At 49.7% G+C, this 21,656-nt stretch overlaps 1 protein-coding gene across 11 annotated transcripts in view; it reads left to right on the forward strand.

The window, feature by feature from the left end:
- The first annotated feature begins 4,912 nt into the window (after positions 1 to 4,912).
- Positions 4,913 to 21,656, forward strand: part of B3GAT1 (beta-1,3-glucuronyltransferase 1) — a 29,033-nt gene continuing 12,289 nt past the window's right edge. For 2 of the 11 annotated variants that reach the window (XM_052697197.1, XM_052697188.1), the window contains exon 1: positions 11,112 to 11,646. The gene's annotated coding sequence lies outside the window, so the exon portion shown is untranslated. Of the gene's footprint in view, positions 5,408 to 11,107; positions 11,647 to 14,217; positions 14,438 to 21,656 lie in introns of those variants that run through there. The other 9 variants (XM_052697189.1, XM_052697191.1, XM_052697192.1 and 6 more) reach the window with 9 other exon arrangements.

The following is a 21,656-nucleotide window of genomic DNA, read 5'->3' on the forward strand; positions in this document are numbered from 1 at the left end:
TTGTGATTATTTATGCATTTCAGTGCCTTACTTTATCAGTTCAATATGTTGTGATCCCAGAGTGTCACAAGCTGCTCCTGAAGGATGTTTTCTCTCAATAAGTTCCCAACTTGCCTGGCAAATCAGTGGTAGAAAACATGGGGACAACGCAGCAGGAAAGGGGGCAGAAATTGTTTCAGCTCCAGTATTTTGTAGGCAGTTTGCTTCAGTTTGCTTTTAAGGCTTCTGACCCCTAAAAACATGAAGGGCCTTTAACATGTCATCTGAAAGTCTCCACTTGAGCTTATCTCCCTAATCACAACAAGACCACAAATGGGAATCCCAGCCCTGTGCTTGTTTTCTTGTTTTTCTCCTGCTTGTGGTCTCCAGCTGTGGTCCCCAGAGCAAAGTTAAGTCTCTGACCTGTGCAGTTCATGTGTGGGGTGTTGGGTGGAGGTTTGGGAGGCAGAACTTAATTACTGAGAAGCACGGAGAGAGCTGCATCACTGCTTCTGTTTGTTTGCTAAGAGGGTGCTTCCCAATGAATTAAAATCCCTCTGAGGACAATTTGGTGGATGTGATTGAGTGCTGTCTGGGGTGCACTGGTCTCTGAACAATCTCTGCCTTGGATTCTGGCCAAAGCAGCGATCAGAGAAAGGCTGCAGCTGGACAAGGAGCCCAGGGGTTATTGAATCACTCCTGCTAACTCCCAGCAACACATTAAACCATTTCCTCTTTGATGCTCCCCTGAGTCAAGTTTTCCTACGATGGGTATTTAGGCTGTGAAGTTTCTTCCAAGCTGTCAAGAAGCAGCACTGCCAGCAGGGAGCTCCATGCAGCGGTGCCTCTCCTTCCCTGGCTCTCATCTGGGGTTGTGCTTCAGGCTGAGGTTTTTCTACAAGGGGAAAACCAGTGGTGAAGTGCTGTGCTTGGCCTGAACTTGTTTGAGGATTTGAAGGGGAGAGCACCACCTGCTGATACGTCACTGCGGCTTTTGTATTCATCTCCCCAGCACTGGCTCCAACCCCTCCTAACTGTGGGTCTGAGTATCCGCAAAGCATCACACAGGCACTCTCCTTCAATGATTAGGATGTGCACATGCCACTTGTGTGTGCAGAGACTTGATAGGGTGAAAGAGCTCCTCATAGGTGGTATTACCAGGGAGGAAAGCATCTCCTCATCTTAGCATGAAGGCAAAGATGGGCCATAGGGTGTTCTGTGGCCCGTTTAATGCTCATGGAGGGGTTTTCCTCCAACAGCCACTTTACTTGTATCAGGCTGTCCAAAGCCCTCTGCAGGCTACTCCCTTGTGTGTGTCTATGGGCTGGTGCCCAGCCTGCACCCCTAGCTGCTCACCCTGTGCTGCAGAAGTCATGCTCGACAGCTTGTGTAGGTGAACATTGTGAAATAGACTTCTTGGATGAAAAGTAAGGAGATTTTGGATGGGCTGACAGCTTTTATTGCTGCTTGCTGTACATTTGCTAGAAGAAAAAGAGACCTTGGCTCCAGAGCAGATTTGTCACAGAATTATCTGCTGGTTTCCCCCTGCTGAAGTCCAACAGACTAAAAGGCTGAAATAGCTCTTTGCAGGGCTGCTAAGACTTGGGCATTTGCATCATGTGTTGGAAATGGTCTGTGCAAATAGCAGAATGTGTGGCTCCACTCCATAAGAAGCTTATCCTCTGCTTGAAAGTCCATTGGCCTTTGCCTGGCCCCCGGGGAGTAACTGGGATAGCAGGCACTTGCTGGTAGATCTTTGTGCCCAGCTTGCACCAAAGGAAGAACAAGGATCTGTTCCAGAAGCTGAATGGAACAGACAGGCTCCTAAAGAGAGTAGCATTAATAGGTTGAGGGATGTATCGCATGGAGAGCAAACATGAATGGTAAATTAGAGTTGTGGGTGTGAGCAGCCACTGCTCAGCCTCAAAGTGGGACTTTCAGTGAGGTCCTCCCTTCCTATTGCCTTTAGACAGGGCTGGCCCATCTCTTTCCTCATCAACTTCTCAATCCCAGCTTTGCTCTGGCCGCTCTAATGCTCCATCCTAGCAGCCCGGTGCTGACGGTGTGCTGAGCCGTACCCTGCTATTTGCTCAGCGTTTGCCCTATGCTTTTTTCCCTTTGCCCCGCGCTGCCTCAGCTAATGAGGTTATTGTGCAGCTAGAAGAGGCGTCCGCTCGCGTTTGTGCCTGGCTGCAGCTCAGAATGGAGATATTCCTGACAGTGCCAGATGGTGAGCAGGGAAAGGGACTGCAGCTCTGCCCCCTCCCAGGAAAACAGCCTGGTGGGAGCTTGCCCTCCCCAGCACTGAGTTTCTGGGGTCTGCAGCGGAGATGAGGCACTGCTGGGCAGGCAAAACACGCCAGGCTGCAGCACCGAGTCTGGGCTTTGTTGTGCCTCCAATCCTATGGTAATAAACCTTACATAAACCTAGCCAGAAGCATAGCATTAATATTTTAAAAATGACATTTAAGGTATTGAATATACAGCGCGTTCTCCAGAAGAATATCTGTGTGTGTGCGTGTGCACACTTGAGGCTTTGTTTTGCTTTTATAGTGGATGGCTGTGTGTATGTATTTTACTCGGGGTATTTGTGCTATAATAAGAAGGGGGAGGGAGCAGGAAAATACTGCTCTGTTTATATTCTCTGCTGTCAGCGGTGGAGCTGTATGGTTTAGATTCACCTCCTGAAGCACTCTGATTTCCAGCAAACAACTGCCTTCCCCCCACCCAGAGACCTTGCAGGAGGGTTGCTGAGCCTCTCCTCCAGCCCTCCCCTGGAACCTGGCTCTGGTAATGGCACGCTCCATACCCAGCATGCAAACAAGTTGATATGCTAAAGTTCAAAGGGACAACCTTGGAAAATGTCAGAGCAGACGCTCTGCACCGTTGTTCTGCTGCTCTGATCACAAAAAGGAGCTGAGAGTGCTGTAATTTGCAGGCCAGGGGCAGGGGAGGGACGCAGCAGTGTCTCTGTATGTGTCTGTGTCCCTCCTGAGCTTCTTTGACACTTTTCCTGGTTCCTTTCACCTCTGTGAGCCTTTGGAGACACTGATGCGGAGCTGAACCTGAAATGTTACTGCTCATCCATAATTTTTATAAATCTCAGATATAACACATCTCCTCTTTCCTCCCTGAGTTTTTATGTGTTTAGATTTTGTGACAGGAGTGTTTTTGTGTCACTTCTCCCTTGTTTTTTCCCTGTCTCTCCCAGCCCTGAAACAGTCAGCAGCGATGCCCTTTCCTGTCTCTTGATATAGGCCTCCAGGGACAGCTTCTGCCCATCCATCTCCTGTGTGCCACACCAGCACTGAGCCGGGGACATGCTGGAAAAGCGCTGGGTCTGAACCTGCCCTTTGATATAAGCGGACATTATGCATTTTTAATAGATGTAGAGCTCAGTGAAACCCTTAGTACTAGCTGAATTGGCACAAAATTCCCAGGCAAATAGTCTTTGGAGCTGATGTCTCCCCAGGTACCTTGCAGAAAATGAGCCCAAGGACACAAAAACGCAGCGTTCTCTTTGATTTCAGGAGCTGGCTCATTTTGTAGAGGATATGGCTGAGCAGAAGGCACACAATGGTGGTCCCCTGTGCAGTTTCTACCCAGTGAAGGATTCTGCATTGGCCATCCCAGAGATGTTTCTCATTCACCTGCAGAGCAGGTGTAGCATGAGAGGAGAGGCTGTTGCACAGCACCTTCCTTTAAGGCATCTCCCTCCATCTCCAGCACTGGCCTGCAGCTGGCCAGCAGACATCCCTGTGCCCTGGCAGCCCTTTTGGTACCCCCCAAATGAAACACCTGATGGAAGTAATAGAAACAACTGGTGAAAATCTGAGGCTGTTCCATGATGCAGAACTCCTCCCTCTGAGTACTGATTCTTTTTGCAGAAACTTGAAGGCATTTTCTTTTTGTCGTTTCCCTTTGGTAAAGTGCAAACAAATCTCTCTATACCTACATGTTACCATGGCACTGTAACCTTGCCAGATGGGAAAGAGGGAGCAGTAAGGCTGTAGGTCTGTGCACATCCCCTGTGCGACTGGTAGCCAGGAGGTGATGCTGGAGTGTGGTGGGAGCTGGAAGCAGGTGGGCAGGCAGCAGTGGCGGGGCAGCAAGAGGTAATTCACCCCCAACCTCAGGGCTGGATGTTGGCTTGTGATAAGCTGCCTAGCTGTGAGTGTGGCATTCTGAGGCATGTGTACTGTGGTGTTCAGCCATCTCAGAAATCTGCTGCTGAGCATGAGTCAGCCCTCCCTGGGTTAACTGTTAAAGAGCAGTATCAAGAGATATGATCTTATTCTGAGCCCTTCAAGCCCTTTCTTCCCTAAGTGGCCCCAGAAGAGGCAGGGAATGTCCCTAAGGTCCCACTGCACTGTCACAGCTCACAGAAGAGGGCTGTGACTCCCAGCTCCCACTGGGCATGGTGCAATTGTCCTCACATCAAGTAGTGTGGAAAGACACGATGCTAAATAAGAGGAGTTGTGTGACATCTAAGGAGCATGGCCTTCTGGTTCAGAGCCCAGGTGGACTCAGCCTGGGAGCCATCAGTCTGAGTCTGTGTGCTACAAGGCACGAAGGGTGCTGCATAAAGCAGAGCTCAGCCTGCCTTCCTGACATCCTTGCTTTCCATCTAGCATAAGTCACCACTTTCAGATGGTGCTGAGCCTCCTCACCAGCAAGACCCGTCCCTTGCACCCATCTCTTCCAGCCTCATGCTTCCCTCTTGCTGCTGAGCTGGGAGAGCATCTCCCCTCTCCTGTGGCAGTAAACTCACTGGGTGATGCCGTGAGTGAGGAGAGCAACAACCAATTCCTTAAGGGGCCATCTCAGAGCCTTCCCTGGCTTTTCTTCCTGTCGCAGGGAGAAGTGCCCCTGCCGAAGTGGAATAAATTGGTACAGACCATTAGCAGCGCAAGTCCTCCTCTGGCAGGGGGGAGGGAGGGAGCTGTCGGCACTGCTCTGGATACAAAGCAGTCAGCCACGCACTGGCTCCTTCCTCCCGCATCCCGTTGGCCTCCTCCTCCTCCCTGTTTGCACGCTCCCTCCCTCCCACGCTCGCTCCCTCTCTCATTCTTTCCTTCTCTTACCGCCACGCTGCAGAGAGGCAGACCTGGGGAACTGATGGTCCACGGAGGAGGAAGGAGCTTTCCCCTGCATTTCTTGGACAGTGAAACGGAGAGGCAGAGAGATGATGAAGGAGCGTTTTGGTTGCTGCCTGGATTAAAAAAGAATACATAAAAAAAAAAAATCTGGACCCAACAAACAAGGAAAAAGGGAGGGGAGAAAGAGGAGGAGGTTGCTGAAGGGAGCCCACTCCGGTGGGTGAACAACTGCTTTGAATCGTGCCTCTGTTCCCAGGGATTAAAGCATGAATGGGAGCAGCCTCCCAGCCACGATGGAGAGAGAAGGCGGTTCAGGCTGTGGGAATAAGGTAACTCTTGCCTCTCACAGACATTGCATGGCTGAGCTGAGCAGGACAGAGATCCTTTATGCACGGGGCTGGGTATGTGTGTGTGTATGTGTGTGTGTGTGTATGTGTGCATGCGATGGGCAGGAAGTGGGAGGACACAAGAAAGACTCCAAGCAATTTTTCTATCTCTTTTAGTGTATTTAAAGGGTGCAGAAAGGGTCTCGGGGGCTGCAGTGCTTTGCCTTCCTTTCTCAGGCTGGGTGCCTTAGGACATCACACTGCCTTGCCTGGGGAAGGCAGGCTGGGAAAAAATGCCCCTGTCTTGCCTCCAGGAGCACTGTGCTCCCAGCCTTGCCCTCCAAGCCCTGCACCTGCTCTGGGGCTCCCCTCGTGGGCTTGTGTGTGGCTCTCCAGGATCTGCTTGGCGACTTCAATGGCCCTGTGCCCCCCAGAGCCCACCCTCCCACCCTTGTACCCTGCAGAGTGACAGGAGGGAGGTGAGAGGCGATCAGAGTTGCTTTTCTCTTTCCCGGGTCATTTTCTGCCTTTTTTCTTTTTTTTTTTTCTTTTTTCTTTTTTTTTTCCAACAGAAAGAGAAGGGATTTAGGAGAAGGGGGAACTGAAATCCCTTTCATTCGTGCCAGCAGTGGTGAGAGCCAACTTTAAGGCTGCTTAAAGGGAAGAGCTTTCCAAGTGCTTTTTTTTTTTTTTGAGGGAGAGGAGATGGCTGTGCAATGCTTTGCCAGCTGAGGAGTGATCTCTGTGTCATGTTATGCTGTGGGAGTGGACTGGGATGAAAAATAGTGATTAACAGGCAGAAAGTCCATAGCAATCAATGAAGCAGTCCATAAATGATGCTTTCCCTTTGCCTGCTGAGCTTCCCTCTGACATAATTCCTGGATCTGTGACCCTAAAGGTCCTCGTTTCTCTCAGCCAGACCAGAAAGTAGAATTTCAAACCGTGCTGGGAGGTGGCTCAGCCCAGATGTTGTTTGGGAAAGCACGGAGGAGGTCCTGATGTCTCCAGCTGTGGATACCATACCCACTTCATTTCAACCCTTGCATAACTTTGAGGGTTTCTTGAGGGGTCTTCAGCTTGGCATGAGGTTAGGAGGAATTAGCTTTTGTTACTCTGCTAGCGGCGTGTCACAGATCATGTGCACACAGTGCAGAAAGTCACGAGCCCTGATGAGCTGTCAGTTGGCTGAAGAGCTTGCCTACACCTGTAAGGAGCTCACAGCCTGATGTTTGCTATGGACTCAGTGGCTGTGCAGTCTGTTTGTAGGTTTAGTGTGCTTGTCTGACATGTGTCCCTGAACATCTACAGCGAGGTGATGCCAGCTTGTGAAAACACAATCATAGACTCATAGAATCACAAGGTTGGAAAGGACCTACAAGACATCTAGGGTTGTGTGCATGCTTGCACATGAGTACTGAAGATGGGCTGTGAAAATGTGGACTGAAGCTTCCAGACGTCCTTTTGTTTTGTGAGTAATTCTTGCTTATGTGAGGACATTCTCCTGAGCCATCGAGGTGCATCTTGCTGCCTTGTGATTAGTGCTTCCCTGTATGCAAATATCTGATGGGAGTGAATTGACCAGGATTTGGCTTGAGAAGATGGTTGGGTAACCTGATAGGGTCAGGGTGGAAAAGGTGGGAGAAAATGGAGGCATGGGTTGAGGAGGGGAAGGTAAAATAACTTTCTGTATGTGGCACCCAACTCTTCTATGTATCAGCCTTAAAGCAGTGAGTGAGATGGAAGATATTCTGAAGAAGGGGTGGAGTGATTAGGCTGTGAAAAAGAAAGATACTGTGTCAGAAGGGCTAATCCTTTGGTGTGAGCTGAGAGCCTTGGAAGTGGGCAAAGCTGGCAGGGCAGTGGATGCTGCGAGAAGGGGAAGGCAGCTGAGCAACATCTTTGTTTTCCTGGTTGAATATGTTGGAGTGTACGAGAGAGGGGAGAAATGCCATGAGTGACACTGAGTGCTTTCCAATCTCATGCACCTGAGTTCTGAATCTCTCTTGCCTTCCGTAGGCATTCCAGGTGAAGCACTCAGCTCTTCGGCACAGCGCTGGGAACCTGGGGTCAGTAGTGAGGTGGTAACTGCCCTGATGAGAGCTGCTGCTTCTGAGCTGGGCTGACTCGAGGAAGGTGCAAGAGATGGGATGCAAACCTCGTGTCATTTCTGTTCTCTAAGATGGCAAAGTGAGAGGGCATCCAAAGGAAAGCTTTCCCTCTACATGCATGTGTTGGCACAGAAGCTTCCATGGGTGTTAATTAGCATCTCGATGTTTCCTGACCCATTGAGGTGGCTCATAGTGGAGAGTAGATGCTGCCTTTCTAAGGGGGAACAGTGCCCCGAGCCAGGGACAGGACTGTCACCTTGAATGTGTCACAGGCCTGGCATGGTGCCACTGGGGTCTGTGATTCTGTTCTCCTGTGGCTTTGCCCTCATCAGGACAGTGTCTCAGCTCCAGTGGTGCAGGGATTTTCTCTCCTCCCCTGACCTGCAGCGTTGTTCTGTGTCTTTCTGGTGTGCAGGGCTGTGTCAGATCAGCATCACTCCCCAACACTGCTGACTTCTGGTAAATAATTCCTCTAACAGGGAGATCTGGCCTGAGCTGACCAAGAAACCTTCCAATTGCAGAGTGTGAGCACACACTCCACTTGTGTAACGCTGGCTGCTCAGCATCACAATAATGCTTTCTGAAAGGAAAGCAGCACGTCTGCCCTTTGAATTTTTTCCAGAACCCTCACATTGCAGCAGTAGAAGTCTTGGGAAGTGAAAAGAACTGTCTTTTAAGGGACATTAGGGCAAATGTTGCAGGTTTTTTTTTTTTCTAGTGTTTCATGCAGACTTGCCCTTTGCAGTACCTTTGCTCTCTCTTGCCCTTATTTCACTGCTGCCAGTTCAAGAAAGTTGTCCAAAAGCAGTTCATTCTTCAAACAAAAACCAAATAAAAGGGGCAGATGTGAATCCACAGGAAGAAAGGATGCAGTGCTGGGCTGTTCTGCATCACTCTGCGTTTTGTCTTGCAGGGATGCACAGCATGAGAGGCTGCCTGGGTTCCCGATCTGCCTTATGTCTCCAACTCCCAGGGATGCAGCAGAGCTGGGTCAGCATCCTTCTTGGGGCTGTTGCCCTTTGTGGCTTTCTCACCCCACATTTCTTTACAGTTCTCCATTGCCAAGTGCCATGCAGCAGTCTTGAAAATTGGGTGGACCTCTGCTGTATTTTTTTGTTCAAACACAAGGCTGGAGGAGCATTTGGTGTGGCCTCAACCCCTCTATGGCAAAAAGTGTCTTCTGGAAGCGATGTCACAGGGAAGGCCCTCTGCAGTATTTTTTTCATAGGTCCTCATTCTCTGTTCTGTGTAATCTTTTATGTTTTACTTGAGGAGGTCCCGAACTGGGATATTCCAGTGATTTGTTTCCAGGATTTGTGGCAAGAGAGGTGGCCTTTGCCAGCTGCAAGGCCTTAAGAGTGAGGATGGATTCTTCCTCTTTCTCCTGCCAAACCCAGCTGCTTGTGTTTGAGTTGGGAAGCTGATGTCAGGGCTGGATTCACCTTCCTGAAGCTAATAAGGGCCTTGCTGAGTGGAGATCACAAGGTGTGGCTCATAATTAATCTTAATATCCTGATTAGACGCATGGACCACCCCCAGGTACTCTAAGTAACACAGCATATTACTCACTACTGAACATATCCTCCTACATTTTTCTAATGGGAACTCCACACCTCCAAAGAGCTGAGAGATGGGAGAACTGAAGGCAAACAGTTCCCTGTGCTGGCCAGCAGAGCCCAGCTGTGCACTGCCATAGCTCTGTCCCGCAGCTGTAGGCATGCTAATCCATGTCCTTCTGTCTGATATCTTATTTGTGCAAGTGGAATTTGCACATTCTCAGAGGCTCATAAAAATGACTGATGTGCAGAGTTATATAGCCTGTGACTGGAGCTTGCTCCCACATGTAGCTTTGCACGCCTGTGTTTTCCATTCTGCCTTTGTATAGGGAAGTGAGCTCTCTCTGAGATGCACACACCTTGCATGCTCCTGGCCCTGTCCCAGCACCACGGAGCCTTTAAGCAATTTGCCAGCTGCACTGGTACTCAGCAACCCCTCCGGATGATCCATGGGGAGCACAGTGTGATATTCTTGGCAGTGACAGCAGAATAAATAGGAAATGCTCAAGATCCCCTTCCTGCCTGGATCAGAGCTGTTTTCGTCTAGACAGGAGACGAGCTAACCTTTAGTGCAAGGCTTCCTGCACTGTTCTGCAGCAGCAGGTGATTTGTCAGCACTCAAAGGGTGTGTGGTTGCATCGGTCACTGCTGGCCCAGCTCCAGTCTGTACACTGCCTGCAGTGCTATTTATTGTTAGCTCCCCAGACGTGGTTTGCTGCGCGTGTCTGAAGCGTGGTGTGTAGGTAGGGCAGAGGAAATGGTTGTTGGTGGAAGGGGAGCTTGATGCTGACAAGAAAAGGTGAATGTGACCGTATTGAGAGTCTCCTGGCAGAGATATGGGAGTCCAGAAGAAATTCTGAGTGGACCAATCTTTAGAAATGCATACAAGCCCTGAGCTCTGATGCTTCCACGAGGAAGTGATTTATGGCTTTGCATCGAGACTGAAAACTCTCCATCCAGCTCAGGGCTGTTGTGAAGGTGTGTGTGCGCTGTGGAGCCCACTGAAGGCAGATGTCTGTTGGGCCCTGCATTCCTTCTGTGACATCTCCTGGAGACTGGTTATCCTCTCTGAAACAACAACAGCTGGTATGCAGCTCTCACAGTGAGGGAAGCGGAGCTCAGACTCTCTCCTTTCATTCCTGCCTGGTGCAATCCTGACTAGTAGGTTGGGTTGTCAGAAGAAATTGCTCTTCTGCCCTGTCTGGGAGCCCTGTCAAAGCCCAGTAGGTCAGGAACTGAGAGCTGTGGCACAAAGAATGGTGACTGCAGAAAGGTGGGAATCCCTTTGCTTACTGATGTCTGCTTGCATAGATTCAGCTGTGAAGTGACATGGGCAGTGGGAATTCGTCTGAAGCTGCATGTCCACAGCCTCAGCACCAAATCTGCAGCCAGCATGCTCTCTGGCCTCATGAGCAGTGTGAGTGGGGTGAATGGGGACAGAACCCCAGTTTCACCAGTGCTGCAGCTTGCTGTGGTCAAGGAGAATGAGACACGCTTTGCTTTGTGACAGCAGACAGGCATGTCTCAGCTGCTTTCCTAAATGCCCTGGCACAGTCTGCCAGATTGGGCATCTGAAAGACAAGGAAGGTTAATTCAGGAGAAAGACCTCCACTCTGCCTGTTTTTTTCCCCCATTCTCTCCCCTCTCCTCCAGCAGCTTCCATACAGCTGGATTGAGACCAAAAGCAAAAGGATGGATGCTGAGGCTCTGCTCTGGATTTCATGAATGGATGAATGTAGAGAGGCAAGTGGGGATTTTGAGGGGATTTGGAAGCCTGCTCCAGGATTTGTCTGGCAAGCAGAGCATTTATAATACTTCCAGCATTACGATAACATAATGTCAGCGTGATTCAGGTCCCACTCCTGTTCTTGGCAAATAGGAAGCCCAACTCCTATCACCACCAGGAGGAGAAGGATCCCATTTCTGACAGGTTGTAGTTTTAAATAACCCTGCTCTTCTCTCCCATTGGTGTTCCAAAACAAGAGCTGAGATGCTTCTGTGTGCTGCTGTGGACGAGTGGGTCTGGCTGCAGATGCATACGAGAGAGGAGCAGAGCTGCATGAGCGCTGCTGCCATGGAGCAGAGGAACACAAAGAGAGAGAGGAGAGGGTGCCTGGGCCAACTCCCACCTACCCTGGGCTGCTCCATAAATACCAGCGGGGCGCTGAGGCGTTCTGGCTGCACTCCTCGCTTTGTTTTTCCATCTGCTTAGCAGCTTCTAAAGCTAAAGAAGAAATGTGTACTGACACATTTCTGTAACGCAGGTGGGCCTGCAAGGGCCAGGGCTGTGCTCATTGGAGTCTGCAAAGGAAAGTACTTGCTGGAGACCCACTACCAGTGAGCGGGAGAGCAAAAGGCAGCAAGTGCTGGGGAATGGCATCGCTCTGAGCAGAGTAGGTGATTTGTGATTATTCCATCTGAATTCCATAGACTGTGGCGTGGAAGGTAAATTTGGAGCTGTGCTGAGACACAGCTGGCCTTGCAGTGCTTCTGGGTCATGCTCTGCCATCCCTCCATCCCTGTAGGGATGCAGCTGCAAGCCCAAAGGAAAGGCTGGAGTTTGTGGAGTGTACAGGAGGTGAGTGAAGCTTGCTGTGCCATTAACGAGGTACATTAACCAGATGATGAGGGAGCAGCCTGACAGGGCTGTTAACTCTTGTCCTTTGCTGTAACAAAGCTGTAAAACCCTCCAAAGGTATCAAAACAGGAGAGCAGTGCTGTGCTGTTCCCTGTTGAGCCCAGGATGAGAAAAGAGCAGTTTTGCAAGAGGGATTTAGCAAGAGGCTGGATGTGGTACCTGGAACCCACTTTGGCACGCAAATAAGCTGATAATTCTTCTAAATAATGCACCTTTTATTGCTGAGGGGCAGATGGAGGAGGGGGCTGTGTCTCTGAAGGAGGCAGCAGGATACATGGAGTCAGCTGCAGTCCTGCAGGCTCCTGCCGGACCCAGGGAGCTGTAGGTTCTTTGGGAGGCAGCTGCTGTGCTCAGATTAGCAAGATGCTTTGAGATAGTCCTTCATGCAGTGGTACTGAGAGCAGCCTTTTCCTTGAGACACAGCTTTCACCTTTCCAGTGGCGTGTTTTGCTTCTAATTTGGGAGACAGAAGTGAAATCTGGCACAGGCTTGCCATCCTTGAAAGGCTGCCAGCCAGTTTATGGCACTCTCTGCCTGTATGCTCCCCACAGCCTCAGTGAGACACAGGAATTGCTCACCCTTCCCATCTTTAGCTCTTGCAGTAGCTGCAGGAATGCAGTAATCCCCTGGGAGAGCCTGACTTTGGCTGTGTGACACAGGCTTGTAGGGATATTCAAAGGTTTATTCGCATGGGCTCTGATCCACTTGTATGAATGGCAGCTGGTTATGGAGATTAGAGCTACAGAAGTCACTATTAATGAATAATTTTCCCCACTGTCTTCCTTATAATAATGGTGTGTCCACAAGTCGTGACTTTAATGCATTCATTTTCAGTGAGTGTGCAGCTCCTGGAATGCCCTTCTGTAGGATTTGGAAGTACTTGTTCCTCTCCATTGGCTTCTTCTTCATTCCAGGCATGATTTTTATCAGGGAAGAGTTGCATGAACAAAAATTTGGTGCTGTCTCCCAGCTACTGCCCTGCTGCCTGCTTGGAGAATTCAACAGCTGTAAAACTGGTGGTGGCAAAGAATTTGTTACGATCCTCTGAGGCTCTCACCCTGCACATGCACCTCCTTTCTTCCTTCAATTTATCTTTTAATGATGCTGCCAGCATTATTTCTCATCTCTGTCTCGTGCGTTGTGTGCTCTGCCTGGCAGTCCCTTTTGTCTCACCCAGGCATCTTGAACCATGCTGCTCTAATGGGGAGAGACTCAGGCTGCTGAAGTTAATAGCTTATCCTGCAGCCTGCGTCATTCCTGTTACAGAGCAGCCGTGGACGATGCAGCCCTTGGTCTGTGGGGGGAAAGGGGCTGTGGTGGAGTGGTGATCCCATCCAGCCTGGGATCAGCCCAAGCACTGGCTGTGTGTGGTGCTGAGCCTTCCTGCATGCAGACAACACTGATTTCTCCCTCTCTGTCTCAACCACTGTTACAGCTCTAGCTCATTTTCAACTGAGCCAAGGAGTTTAGTAAGTTTGCCTTATTCTTGAAGCTTAGTCATCTATAACGATGACATTTGCAAGATTGACAGTTCCAATCAAATGTCAAGGGCTGCACTCGTGCTTCAAGACATTTGTTTAATTTAAAAAAAAAAAAAAGGTAAAACCAACCTAATTAAGTGTTGCATGTTGAGATACAGTGTAGGAAAGTGCAGATGTGGCCCAAGTTGCTTGAAGAAGCTTCCAGGATGCCACAGCCTGGGTTGGGCAGGCCTGGAGGGAGCATCGTGTGGTTCTGTGCTGTGCTTGCCAGTACTCCTGCCTCTGCTCTGCCCTTGGGCGTGGAATGCCCTGCCCCTCTGTCCCTGTGCTTGGTGACGGTTGTAATAATAATGATGTAATTTGCCTGGTTGATTTGCATGCAACATAATTACCACATGATTACAATATTCTTAGAGCAGCCATTACAAAACCCTCTGGTTTCTCCCTAAGGGCTTATCTCACTCCTCACCTTGCACGTGTGGCCCTGCAAGGCAGTCTGTCTGTCCATCCCTGTCTGCAGATCTCTATACGTCACGTTACACTCATGTGCTTTTAACCATTTGCATGTTAGAGATCCTTGATTTGAGACATTCTCTGGTTCATGGGGAGTGTTTCCCTGTGTCCTGGCTGTTCTGGGGACAGGTTGGTGTCTGTCTGAGAGGGTCAGGCTTATGCAGGGGATGGAGATGCTCTTATACATGGCAGGGCTGGATCAGGGAAGCAGCAGAGGCACTCATGAGGATCAGTCTTCCATAGGAGTTGCTGCTTTACTCTGCTTTGACTTGTGCTGAGAAACCATTGGCTTAATTCTATCTCAGCTTTTATTTCTCATTCAAATGGAGAAGATCTGTGCTGGGTTTGGCCTTTGGGTGATTCTAAAACTAGGAGAAATGACCTTCCCTGGACATGCACATCAGCCCATCAAATTGGTGAGAGCTGTGCTTTGCCAGCACCTCCAGCATCAGAGTTTGTGCCATTTCCCTATTTAGCCTGTGAGCTACTTGAGCCTTGCCATTCTTGTCCAAAAGTAGGCAGCTTATTTTCATCTCACCCCTACAGCAAGCTGCAGTGCAGGTGAGCCAAAATCACTCAGCCACAGGGAAGGCAGTGTCAGATCTGGGCTTGGATTGGAAGCTGGACAAACTGTGGATTTAGCCTTTGCCTTCTGCACTCAGAGTCAAACTGAGAGCCAAATCCTGCCTCCTTGGGCAGTGCTGGAATGGCTGTGGGCTGATTGGATTGACACGCAGGTTTGTTTTGCTGGTAGACACAAAGAAATCCTTTCCTTCCAAATGCCTCTCAGCTGGCAGATGGGTCACATTACCCTGACAGCTCCAAGCATGCCGGTTCCCAGGCAAGCAAAGCTTCAGTGCTTGCTCTGGAGAGAGGAGATAGGGGAAGAAGGAAGAGTGCATCATGGAAGAAGCCCTGTGCACTTGCTTTTGGCTGGCACCATGGGGTGAGGGGACCTTCTTGGATCTCAACAGTAACCAGAAATTGAAGGGAGGTAGTTTTAAAATGACCTTCCTGTTTCCAAGGAGAATATTGTGTAGGTTTGTGGCTGCACAAATGGGCTGCAGAACGGCAAGCAACGATTGATTGTGTTGCAAGCTGCTGAATTATAGTTGGGCATTTGCTTGATCATCCCAGGTCCCTCCCCACCCCCTTTCCCTACTATAGCCTGAAAGAATCGATGTTAATCCCTCAGTCCCATTAGTGACTTTTGCAGAGGTCACAGGCTGGCGGTCTCTGCGTGCTGTTTAACCCCCCCAGCACTGAGCAGGGCTTAGGATTTGAGCCTCATCTCTTCAAAGAAGCTGTCTAACGGGGATGGGAGCTGGGGAATTTTCTTTGCTTTCTACAGTTTGGGGCTGACTTCTAAGCAGAGAGCTGCATTTTTGCAAAATCTGTCCCTCAAAGCCACAGGAGTGAGAAGCTGCAGGAAATGTCATTGAACAGTCCTGTCCCTCCAAGCACTGCTGCTGGGGTAGGAATGTATTTGTACTGCACTGAGGCAGGCTTTGGTGCTGGAGGGTTTGTCACTGAGCTACACAGGACTCTGGAGCAGGGTGCAGCAGCCTGGAAGCTCAGCTCATTTGTTGCAAGCAGGCGGTGTGCAAGAAGGCAGGAATTTACATGTGGATGTGTAGCACAGAAGCTCTTCGGTTTGAATTACCTGCATGGCTGCTCTTAGTGCCTCTAAAATGCAAAGCAACCAGTGCCAGGCTCCTGCAGCTCCTCACAAGCAGTGCACGTTGGAAGTGGCTCAATGGGGTGGGAGTGCAGATGTGCTCATGGACGAAGCACCTTTAAGATACTTGGTGTTTGCTGCTGAAAAAAGAAAAATGATGGAAATGTAAGCCCTTCTCAATACATTTCAGAGCGTGCGGTGGTGGCTTGCTGCAGTTGGAGAGAGCCAGCATGCTCACCAGCTTCCCAAGGCTTCCTTTTTTCCCCTCTTTAGCACACTAGAATCGGGTTATTAATATCTCTTTCACAATAAAGCAGGATTATTTTGGGGGGAGGTGGATGGAAGAACTCGCTCATTAAAAGAAAAAGCTGGCAGCCCTGAAGTCACATCCTAGGTGTGGACTTGGTGACGCTAATGGAGGGCTCCATTGTGTCCCCCAGCTGGAAAGTTTGGTGTCAGAGTGGTGTGAGAGGTGACAGGGCCACGTCCAGGGCTGGAATTGAGATCTTACTGCAGGGCCAGCTGGGAGCTACTGTTAGGGCATGTGGCTTGCTGGGCATAGCTCTTCATGTTTGATGGCCACATCTGTTGGAGGAAGTTCCCAGCATATCTCAGCCACTCTGCACAGCCAGAATCCCACATCCTGAATTTTGGCAGTACAGAAAGATCTGGGGGTGCTGGTCAGCTGAGCCTTACTTGTTATTCTGACAGATGTTCTGGTCATTTCATCACCCAGCTATGTTATGCATGTTCAGCTTGTTAGGTTTCTTTGGGCAGAGGGAGAATGGCGTGCCCCCAGGGAGCACAGTGTTAGCCTGGCATCTTTGGCTAAATGATTCCATCTTCAGCTCCTGTGAAATCTGCTGAATGGGAAAAGAGGAACCTGTCTATCACAGCCTGACACCTCTGGTTCATTGCTATCAACCCCTTTGGACAAAGCATATGCAAAGCCTCTTATGGAGCTTTGGAATTTAGACCAATCGTGTTGAAATTGGGTCATCCTTTGTTAATGTCACTTCTAAAAATCCATGGAAGTCAGCGGTGCGCAAAATATTCAGTGTCATGCAGACCATGGAGATGGAAATAGAGTCCAGAGATACGTCTGCTTCTGACAACACTGACGTGGCCTTAGCTGAGCAAAGGGCTATTTTGAGGCATTGCTGTGTCACCAGCTTGAGAAGACTTCATGGAGAAGGACAGCAGGGCTGATGTTGGAGCTCTTTCCTCAGCACACGTTCAGCATTCACCCACAGCAACCTCAGAAAAAGCTGAACGACTTTTCATGGGTGTTGTCAGCATTTCCCCAAGATAACAACCCCCAGTTGTCTTTCTATTTTGGAAGTGGGCTGTAAGTCAAACGGCTTTTCATCTCGAGAGGAAGAGAGATGCTTTATGAAAACAGTGTGTGAAACGATCAAGGAGGAACGGATGCTGGAAGAGCTTTCTAATCCAAGGCTTGACTCAACCCACAGCTTTCCAGGCTGGAGCAGCCCCGATCCACCAGCACCTCCCTTGGGAGCAGCCGGAGCAGACCTCCTGCTGGCCAGGGCCTGGCTGCTGAGGTTCCCAAGGACCCACACTTCCCACTGCCAAGTGTGTGACATGTTTTTTGATGGTGCCTTGCTGAGAGCAAGCAGATTGCAAAGCCCGTGTTCAGCTCTCTTCAATAGCATTGCAATAAAGCGATACCTGCAGCTGCCGTGCTGATTGCTTTTCTGTACAGAAAAGAAAACACATTTAGGACAATGCATTAAACCTCTTAAGGACTTAGAAGGTCTATTTTGCTGTTGGAAGCAGCAAGATGTGAGGATGTTTGCTGTCAATGTGAGAGCAGTGCCATCGCATCTCCTGTCCTGTTCCCAGCCCTGCCTATCTCTGCAGCTATCTGTCAAGGCAGAGCAGTGTGGAAGGGGTTAATCTGGAGAGGAGAAAGTTTCTGATGCTTGTTAAAATTTGGCTTAAGCTCTGAGACCAAACAGTGTATGTCTTCCAAACTGGGTGGGTGGCTCATCCTAATTCTGGATATGCAGTTTATTCACATACACAACTAATCCCTTTTTGAATCCTGTTAAGTTCTTGTTCTCCTTAGTATCCTGTGGCAATAAGTTACAGAAACTAATTGTGCTTGTGTTGAGCTCCCTTGATCCACTTTCCTCATGCTTGCTTTCAGTTCTAAGTGTTGTTCAGAGAAGCTCAGTTTCAGGTTTTTTCTTGGTTGTATTCTTTTTGGTGAGACAGTTTGTGTTCTCATTGCAACCAGGGGCTCAGGGCTGGAGGGTCACATCTGGACTCCAATGGCTGGATGTGGTTCTGCCTTTACTGGCAGAGGGGCAATGGAAATCAGAAACGTTTCTGGTGCATTTTCACTCCCTCTCTTGGTTTGCAATCAAGGCCCTTCTGCCCAGAAAGCTGGGAAGAGCTGAGGATGGAGTCAGCAACCCCCTATATCAAAGAATAAGTAATTGTGTGCTCAGTTCTAGCGATGCTCTACTTAATAACTAAACAATAATTAGCTTTGTAGTTTTGTTACTATACTTATAATAGCCCCCATTAAAGTTATGGGGTTTTTAGGCAGTTATGGCTTACAGGGTAATTAACGAGCAAGAGGCTTTATTGCTACCTTTATTTTCAGCCAGTGCTTTGCAAGGGTTCTCTGCCAAACAGCAGCTCCTGCTCAGGACCCTGTGGGGCTGCCCGTGGGCAGGGTAGGGCGTCCCATGGGCCCAGAAGGGGAGCTTGGTGCTCCTGGCTGCTCATGGAGGATGTTTGTTTGGGTGGCTTGGAGCTTTTGGTGTTGTTCCATCTAGGCAGCATTTCTATTCTGGTGAGTGATGTGTATGCACACAAGCTCAGTGAAACCCATTCTTCAGTTGAATGTGCTCCAAATCGCTTCTGTTCAGTAGGAGGAAGCCGAGGAGCAATGATGTGGGGCTGAGCAGCCCTACAGAAAGAGAGAAGGGGAAAGTGATGCAAAACCCGACTGCAGAGCAAGCCAACGTTCCCTATGGCAAGTGTCAGAGCTGACGCCAATTAGCCAGGTTTAAAAAAAGAAACCATCCACGTTTAATAAGCCAACCCGTTACTAACGCATGGCTCTGGGATTTATTAAAGCTTTTTTATTAGATGAATGCCCTTCTGATATCACCATGCCTTGCCACCATTGCCCTCTGCCGGAGGACGAGGAGGCTCTCCCACCACGTGAGCCTTTGTCAGATCCTTCTCCAGCAAGTTCAGGGTTTCCAACCTATGCGAAACACCTTTGGTTTAGGAATGTTTTAACTCCAGGATTGCTTACAGTTGAGCTGGTGGTTTGTCTATTTTGCTTTGGTTTTCAATACTTTCTCTTTTCATATAGACAAATGGAGTACGTTCTTTTTAATTAATTCACATTTAAATATGTTCCCCTTCCTTTTCCTGGAGGAGATAGCAGAAGCCTACAGTGAAAACTGGAGACAAGCCAGGTTTTGTTCTGAACCTTTCAATGGGAAAAAGAGAGTGGTATTAGGAGGGGAACGGATGCCTGGATGAGAAGCATTGTTTTCCCCACAAACAACAGCAAACATCCTGGGGCAGCCTTGGCAGTAAGGGGCTGTCAGGCTGCAGGGTGAGCCCTCTGCTTTGAACTGCCAAGCTGTGACTTTCGTCAGCAGCAGCATGAAATCAGAGGCGACCATCTATTTCCTCACTGGTGTTGTTTGGAGGAGAAAATGGATTTCACCTCTTGCAGCCTTAAGGTGTGATGGAGGGAGGGAGCGTGGTGGTGTCACCAAGGCCCTGGCAGTGTTAGCTGCTGTGAGCTGCAGGCCCAGAGAGTTCTGACTGTGTCCTTCAGTCAGTTTTCTTGGGGTTATCAATAAAACATTGCTTTGTGAATTCATGCTGAGCACCTGGAGTGCTGTGCGTGCTGGGGGGGTGCAGAAATGTGGGTGGCAGCTGCAGGTGGGATGCATTCCCATGGCAGAGCACTGACCCTTGGAGCCTGACCAGGGCTGGGAGCAAAGCTGTGCTGGCACTGGAGCACCAAGTGACAGATGTGTGACCACGGAGCTGCTAGGTGCTCTGTGGCAAATTAAAAGGAACTGTTGCTGCAGAAACCGATGGACAAATGGTTGGAGCCTGCTGGCTTTCCTGTTGTATGCACAGAAATCAGAGCGCTGCCCCAGCCTAAAGGTGCACGTTCTCCATCACACGAAGCCCAGAATTGGACTGTCCTGTGGGAAGATGTGGATAATTTGGGACTGGATTAGCAGGAGGCAGGGAAAGGTAAAAGTACTGGCGTTGGGGAAAGCTGCCCTTGGCAAATGGGCATTTGGTGTGTGCTGGCCCATGCAGGCACCTCTTTGCAGGGTCACTGTCTGATACCTGCTGTGTTTTCAGAGAGGTGCTGCAAGGTGCTTTTCAGAGCCACCCTTCTGTGCCCTGTCAGTGTGCTCAGAGGGTGTTTCTGGCTTTAGCAGGGAAATCAGAGGATACCATTGCTCGGTGCCTTCTGTTCGGGCACTATCAGAACGGCAGGATGAGGCCAGATGCTCTTTCCTGAGGGCACCATGTGCCTTGGCAGTGTGAGGCAGGCGGGATCTCTCTTGCTTTAGTAGTTGGAAGGGGATGGAGCAGAAGGCTGATGTCTGCTGGAACAATTCCTCCTTCTCCCTGCTTTATTTTGTCTGGACAAGGCTGATTTCTCCAGTTCTGAAAAAATTAAGGACAAACCCACGTTGCCAGGAGATGCTTCCTAGAAAGCCTGCAGGCTGCCCAGCTGCCCAGCACTTATCTTGGGGCTCAGAAAGGCTCCTTGCCACTGATTCCCCGAACCAGGCTGTAGGAAGCCCCATTCCCAGTAGAAGGGACATGTTTGGTGGCTGGTTTAGGGTTTTGTTGTTGTTTCCTGGCACAGGTTTTGGTGTGGGTATAGATCTGTCCCCAGAGAGAGCCCTCCTGGAACTGGCTGGGAATTTTTAGTTGTGTGTGTAGGTTTTGTATAGGTTAAAGTAAAGGAGTCCCCAAAACATTTGTTGAGGATTTGCATGTGCATTTGAAGGACAAAGGCCTATCTGTGTTTTCCCTACCCCATGTTTTCCCTGGCAAACGAACACCTCTGTGATTAAACTGCTTATCTGGAAGAGTCAGAATCCATCCAGCGACTTGAATACCACTTGCTTGTACCTTAAAGGGACAGCCCATCCATTCCTGGAGCCATTACACTTCAAGTCTTCCCCTGGGCTTGGTGCCAGAGCCTCACTGTGCAGCCCAATGGTCAAGGCTCAGACAAGGGAGATTCAGATCAATCTGAGCAGGGCTAAACTGTGGATTTGAGCCCGGATCTCTCCATGACTGCCCAGTGCAACTGAGAAAAAGCAAGCTCCAAGGCTGTCAGGAAAAACATCCGCAAAGCAGCATCTGTATGCATCACATCCATAACCTGGGCTTGAGGAGCTCCCCTGTGATTTAAGGAGGGAATCTGATGGTTTCTAGGGCACTGCAGGGAAAGAGAAAAGCCAGGGAGCTTGTGGCTATGAGGGTGAGAGATTAGGGCTTTTGCCCAGCATGGAGACCTCCAGCCTTTGTCTGCAGTAATCTTTGGGCTCTCTTGAGTCTGCAATGCAGCCCTGGAAGCAGCAGGCTAATGTATTCCCCCACCAGGGAACAGTGGTACTAAACTGCTATCCATGTTTGCAAACTGTCCGCCGTGTGTATCCCTGCTAAGTGATGTACTTCTCTTGCCAAGATACTGGGATAAAATACAGTCTGCTTAAATCTTGTATGTGCTTGTATTGAATCAAACTAAGCTATTGTGGCAGTTTAATATACTCCGCTTGCAACACCTCCAAGATGGAAGAAACGAACCTGAACAGGCCATTGGAAGCCTGAGTTAAAATTGGCTGCATCAGAGGTGCCAGTGGGATGGTCAGAGCTGAGGGATTACAGAGACAGGCAGCATGTGGGGCTGCTGGCTTTGCTGCAGCCGTATCCCTATGAGCACAAGCACAGCCTTCCCTCCAGTTGTCCCATGGAGGGTTGGGGCTGCTGGTCAGAGCACTTACTGCTGCGTCAGGCAAGTGGTGCGGCTGGTGTGGCTTCTGTTTCCTCCCAGGCCTGTGCTTAGTGAGCTGTGGGACAACTGGCTTGGAGGTGAAGGGCCCTTCTGGGCATGGATCAGAACTGCTACTGAGCAAGTGCTGCTCGGCTGATGCGGTGGGCTTGCTCAGTGAGTAGATGGGAAAGAAAAAGGAGCCCTGAGCACCCAGGAGGCATCCATCTCTCCTGGAGGGGCTGGACGC

The sequence above is a fragment of the Tympanuchus pallidicinctus genome, unplaced genomic scaffold (assembly GCF_026119805.1).
Source record: "Tympanuchus pallidicinctus isolate F22 unplaced genomic scaffold, pur_lepc_1.0 scaffold30, whole genome shotgun sequence".
NCBI classification, from domain to species: Eukaryota; Metazoa; Chordata; class Aves; order Galliformes; family Phasianidae; genus Tympanuchus; species Tympanuchus pallidicinctus.